At 40.1% G+C, this 6,154-nt stretch overlaps 1 pseudogene; it reads left to right on the top strand.

Annotated features, from left to right (window-relative positions):
• Positions 1-5,359: 5,359 nt before the first annotated feature.
• LOC149563114 (uncharacterized) lies at positions 5,360-5,844 on the top strand (annotated as a pseudogene).
• Positions 5,845-6,154: the final 310 nt, after the last annotated feature.

Raw genomic sequence — 6,154 nt, 5'->3', positions numbered from 1 at the left:
TCTCTTCTACATGAGAGGACGACATGCCTTCAACATTGGAAGATGGTGTAGCAGATGATATGACTCCAACATTGGAGGATGGTGTAGCTTCACAATTCAATTGTCTTCTTGAGCGTAGCAATCTCATTCATTCTCTTTGTCTTTCTAATTCTTCCTCTTTGTTTCTTTGTACTGGTGGTTCTTGATCCTCTTCGAAAGTCAATTCTCCATTATTGCTTTGTAATTTTCTTTGTTCATGTAGTAATTTCATTTTATCTTTTTTAATTGCCAAATCTCTCTCCCTATCTTCATTTGTTTTAATCTTTGGTTTCTTCCTTGGCATGATGATGATTTTTACATGTCAAATTATTCAAACATCTGAATTACTTAAAATGTGTAAATTACAAATTATTCAATTAAATATAAAAATTATAATTATTTGAATGAATACACAATATATATCAAACGACTTGTCAAATTTCTAACCATTTCGAAATAACATTTCATTCAAACATACAATTTTCAATGAATTCATTATATATTAAATAACATGTCAAATTATAATCAAATTTGTATCTATATATTGACAAACAATATTTAAAATGGATTGCACTAACATTTTCTATACAAGGAATATTCAAAAAGTCTTCAAATCACGTATCCAAAGATTGAATTTGGTGTTTGCTAACTTCCAAAAGTGTTGAAATGGTGTTTTCTATGTTGAAACCCATGATTTTTGTCGAAATAACAGAGTGCATAACAAACCAAAAGCAAGAAATGGATGAAATGGGCCCCAAGGTTGATTTTTTACCATTTTTAGGTGATTTTAGATAGTGCGTATGCACTATAGCATGTACGCACTACGCGTATGCACTATGTGAAATCACATCACTCCCCATCCTCCCTACTCCCCATCCTCCCTACTCTCTCTCCCCTCTCCCATCCTTTACTCTCTCTCACTCTCCCTCTCCCACCACCTACTCTCTCTACCTCTCTCCTCTCCCATCCCCAACTCTTTAGATCTCTCACACACACTCTTATCCCCCCTATCTCTCTCCCTCTCCCTCTCCTACCGCCTACTCTCTCTCTCCTCTCTCATCCCCTACTTTGTCTCTCTTACACACATTCCCATTCCCCCTATCTCTCTCCCTCTCCCTCTCCTACTGCCTACTATCTCTCTCTCTCCCTCTCCACTCTCTCTCTCTCCCATCTTGTATGAGCTCTCTCTACCACCACCTACTCACTCTCGCACTCTCTCCCATTCCCTACTTTGTCTCTCTTACACACACACTCCTTTTCCTCCTCTCTCTCTCCCTCTCCCACCGCCTACTTTCTCTCCCCCATCCCCTACTCTCTCTCTCCTCTCCCATCCACTACTCTCTCACACTCACACTCTCTTCCATCCCCTACTTTGTCTCTCTCACACACACACACTCCCATCCCCCCTCTCTCTCTCCCTCTCCCACTGCCTACTTTCTCTCCCCCATCCCCTGCTCTCTCTCTCCTCTCCCATCCCCTACTCTCTCACACTCACACTCTCTCCCATCCCCTACTCTGTCTCTCTCTCTCTCACACACACTCCCATCCCTGCTCTCTCTTTCCCTCTCCCACCGCCTACTTTCTCTCCCCCATCATCGTACTCTCTCTCTACCACCCCCTACTCTCACACTCTTACACTCTCTCCCATCCCCTACTCTCTCTCTTTCAGAGATACACACACTCTTATCCCCCCACTCTTCTTCTCTCCCATCCCCTACTCTCTACATTTGTCACATACACTCCCATCCCCCCAATCCCTCTCCCTCTCCCTCTCCCACTCCCTCTCCTACCGCCTACTATCTCTCTCTCTCAAGTTCTCTTTCTTCCTCTCTACTCTCTCTCTCTCTCTCTCTCTCTCCCATCCCTTACTATCACTCTTTCTCTCCCATCCCCTACTCTCTCTCATGCTCTCCCATCTTGTAATCTCACTCTCTCTCTCCCATCCTGTACGAGCTCTCTTTGCCACCACCTACTATCGCTCACACTCTCACACTCTCTCCCATCCCCTACTCTGTCTCTCTGACATGCACACTCCCATCCTCCCTCTCTCTCTCCTCTCCCATTCCCTACTCTCTAGATTTGTCACACACTCCCATCCCCTCTCTCTCCCTCTCCCACTCCCTCTTGCATCGCCTACTATCTCTCTCTCTCAAGTACTCTCTCTCCCTCTCTACTTTATCTCTCCAATCCCCTACTCTCACTATCTCTCTTCCATCCCCTACTCTCTGTCTCTCACTCTCTCCCATCCCCTACTCTCTCTCTCTCTCTCTCTCTCTCTCTCTCTCTCTCTCGCTCTCGTCCCCCATCCCGTACAAGCTCTCTTTGCCACCTCCTATTTTCTCTCAAACTCTCACACTCTCTCCCATCCCTTACTCTATCTCTCTTATAAATAAATACACATTCCCATTCCCCCCTCTCTCTCTCATAGTCCCTGTCCCACTACCTACTCTCTCCTGTCCCCTACTCTATCTCTCTTAAACCCTTCCATTCCACCTCTCTCTCCCTCCCACTCCCTCTCCCACCACCTACTATCTCTCTCTCTCTCTGAATCTCTCCCTCCCTCTCCCATCCCTCTGCCATTGCCTACTCTCTCTATCTCTCTCTCCCTTCTCTCATTCTCTACTCTCTCTCTCTCTCTCTTTCACAAACACACACACCCATCCCCCCTCTCTCCTCTTCCATCCCCTACTTTTTCTCTCACTCGCTCTCCCTCTCCCACTCCCTCTCCCACTGCCTACTCTCTCTCTCTCTCTCTACTCTCTCTACTCTCTCTTACATTTTCACACTCTCTCCTATCCCCTACTCTCTCTCTCTTTCTCTCTTACAAACATTTCTATCCCCCCTTTCTCTCCCTCTCCCATTCCCTCTCCCATTGCCTACTCTCTCTTCCATCCCCTACTCTCTCTCAAGCTACTTTGTCTTCCCCCTCTCCCATTCCACACTCTCTCTCTTTCACACACATGCACTCCCATCCTCCTCTCTCTCACTCTTCCTCTCCCACTTCGTCTCCCATCGCCTACTCTCTCTCCCCCCATCCCCTACTCTTAATCTCTCTCCCAACCTGTATTCTCTCTCACACTTCCTCTCTCTCCTATCCCCTACTTTCAATCTCTTTCCCCCATCCCGAACTCTCTCTTTTCCACCCCTACTCTCTCTCACACTTCCTCTCTCTCTGCCACCCCTACTCTCTCTCCCATCCTATACTCTCTTTGCCACCCCTACTCTTTCTCACTTTCTCTCTCCCCTCTCCCATCCCCTACTTTCTCTCTATCTCTCTCTCTCTCACATACATGGCCATTCCCTTACCCCCCCCCCCCCACCTAGTTCTCTTATGCAATTTAGGTCTTAATAGTGCGTGCACACTATAGCGCGCATGCGCTACTGAGAAATTATGTTTTAGATAGCGCGTGAGCACTATAGCGTGTGCGCACTATAGGGTGCATGGGCTATTGAAAGCTTATTTAAACCCAAGCCTAAGGCTTGGTTTTGCCTTGGAGATCCAACCCAAAGGTTTGGAGTTTATCAACAGGTCTAAGACGTGTTTTCCAGCAAACATACCAAAAATGATTGTTTTTTCTTGTGTGCTCCCCTTCAAGATTTCTCGTGGTTGGGTATCGATAAGATCAGGTTACATAGCATTATAGGTCTCTATGTTAGCTATCTAACCATATAATTTATTTTTAATTTGAACTATTTCAAACCTTTCATCTATAATTTCTTTTCAATGTATGTTCATTTTTTATCGAAAACCACCATGTACTAATTGGGCTATAGATTTTAGCTCGTTCATCAAATTTTGCAACAACTTAGTTTTTTAGAAACTAGACTCCATTCTACACACTTTGAAAAAAAAATTTTGATTTTAGATTAGTTTTCAATTATTTCTAGGGGGAGCACACAGATATTTCACGTTTTTGGGATGTGTTTAGTCAAAAAATTCATTAAAAAAAATACACATTATAAAATTACCCGAAAAATTTGGGATAAACTACATAGTGTTAAGTAACTTTTGACCAGAGTGATTAAAGAATTTCAAAAAAAAAGTTAAAATTTTAGGGGGGACACACTTTGTACTGTGTTATGTTTTTTTGGAATAAACAGTACCACTTTTTGTGGCCCCCTTTTTTGAGGACCTAAAACTAAACCATTTTGAAAAAAAATTAGTAGTTTAGAAACTAGATTCAAAGGACTATGACTTTTGTTTTTTTCATATCTTAAAATTTTGAGCGTAACTATCTTCAAATTCTTGTTGAAGTTCAAAATCTGTAGATTTCAGGAAAAAGGTGTCCACTTATACCCCCTTTTGGCACCACAACTTTGTGCACTTACCCTCAGTTGACATCATATCTTTACTTTTACTTTGAATAACTAGAACAAATCATTTCCTAATTGAACACTTTGATTCAAGAGTTGAAATAGCTTGGTTGCACTTGAGTAATTCTAATTATGAAAGCCAAGAGTTTCCTTTCCACTTAATAAAATATAGTTTCTAAGAGCTAGATCAAGTAACTTCACCAATTTGGTATCCAAAATTCATTCAATCTGCTCTATTTTCTTCCTTGGGAGGAGTTTGGCCAAGTAGTCATTATTTTTCTCTATCTACTCATTGTCTATCTTCCTATCACAATTTCTAACTAAATATGATTATATGTCAGCAACATTAAAGATGTGACTAATGTACAAATCTTAAGGCAATTCAATTTGATAGGCATTGACATATATTATTTTTCTTAGGATTTGACTTTTGTAGGCACCTTGTTAGTGTATATCATTGTATAGATGGTACCATAACTAGCTCTCCTTGAAAGAAATTTCTTTTGCGATGCAAATATTCAAACTCCTTATATTGTTAGTCCCTGCCTAGAACTAATGTTTTCAGTTGTCTACAACAATTAATTTTCATACCAACATTTGTTCAACAACTAAAGTTTAGAAAGTATTTTATTTTTAAATTAATTTTTAACTTTTAATTGTTATTTCTAATTGGCTAGCCTTAATTTTCGTAGGGTTATTATTCTTTTTTCAATTGAAAAATACCAAAAATAAAATCTCTATGCATATTTCTAGAAACATAGTCCTCTATATTTCAGCTGCAACAAGCTCTTCCTATTCATTGACCTCTGCTCTGATAATTGTTGTTAGGTGGGAGTCTAGTCCGTGATGCCTCCAAAATCACATCTCTGAGATATACTAAACTCTGTATTCCCATTCTGTCTATGCGTTAATGCTTCGTCACCTATCATTCTTTAGCAGCAATGTGGTTTAGCTTAACACACAATTTCTTCGAATTTTACTACTACTTCAAAATGGAGCTATAAATTTCTCTTTTTAAGCATTCATAATGGAAGGAGTAACACAAAGGAGAAAGGGGGAAATCATGAAGAGGAGTTAAAAGGGCAATAGCCAATTGAAATTAAAGTTGTGCCCCAGAAATAGGTAAAGAACTTTGTTGATAGTTGTTTCAATTCCTCTGGTTTTGGGCATTATAGATATATTTTTTTCAATCAAAATTCAAGTTACTACCAAAACTTGAAAAAACCCTGGTGAAATCTAGTGGTTGCCTATTTGGTCTGACATGAACTGTGCTTTATCCTTTGACGTGCTTGGCTTCATGGCTGGTTTGGGTTGAGAGAGGGTTTTAGAAATAAGCTTTAAGGGTAGGCATTATTATTGATCTATGTTGTACATCTTTTCATAAATATCTTGTACTGGCCATTTTCTTTGGGTTGAAGAAGCATGGATTGGCACTTGTGGATCTTAGTACTATTCTATGTGTGTACATTTTCATTCAAGCCTATAAATCACGTAGCTTCTGAATTATTGTAAAGTTTAAATCATGTGTACGCTTGCTTACAGAGTAACCTTATTTAGTCTTCCAAACAACTAAGTAATATTGTCCTTAATAATTATGTTTGTTTTGTTGATGAATGACCTTTGGAATGTTTTTTCATGGAGTGGATTGATAAATAGGCGAGAATCTTAATTTTATTTCGCACGCTGCATTTTGTTTTATGGTCATGATGGGAGCTACACATGACTCTACAAAAGTCAAGTTATAGAAGAATTTTAAAATGACGTGAATCAATAAGATGTCCATTTAAATTGTGACAAGTTTCAAAACTTGAAATTTTAATAA

The sequence above is a fragment of the Cupressus sempervirens genome, chromosome 4 (genome assembly GCF_028749045.1).
Source record: "Cupressus sempervirens isolate cs-2001-9-10 chromosome 4, ASM2874904v1, whole genome shotgun sequence".
Taxonomy (NCBI): domain Eukaryota; kingdom Viridiplantae; phylum Streptophyta; class Pinopsida; order Cupressales; family Cupressaceae; genus Cupressus; species Cupressus sempervirens.
This window is presented reverse-complemented; position numbering and strand designations above follow the sequence as displayed.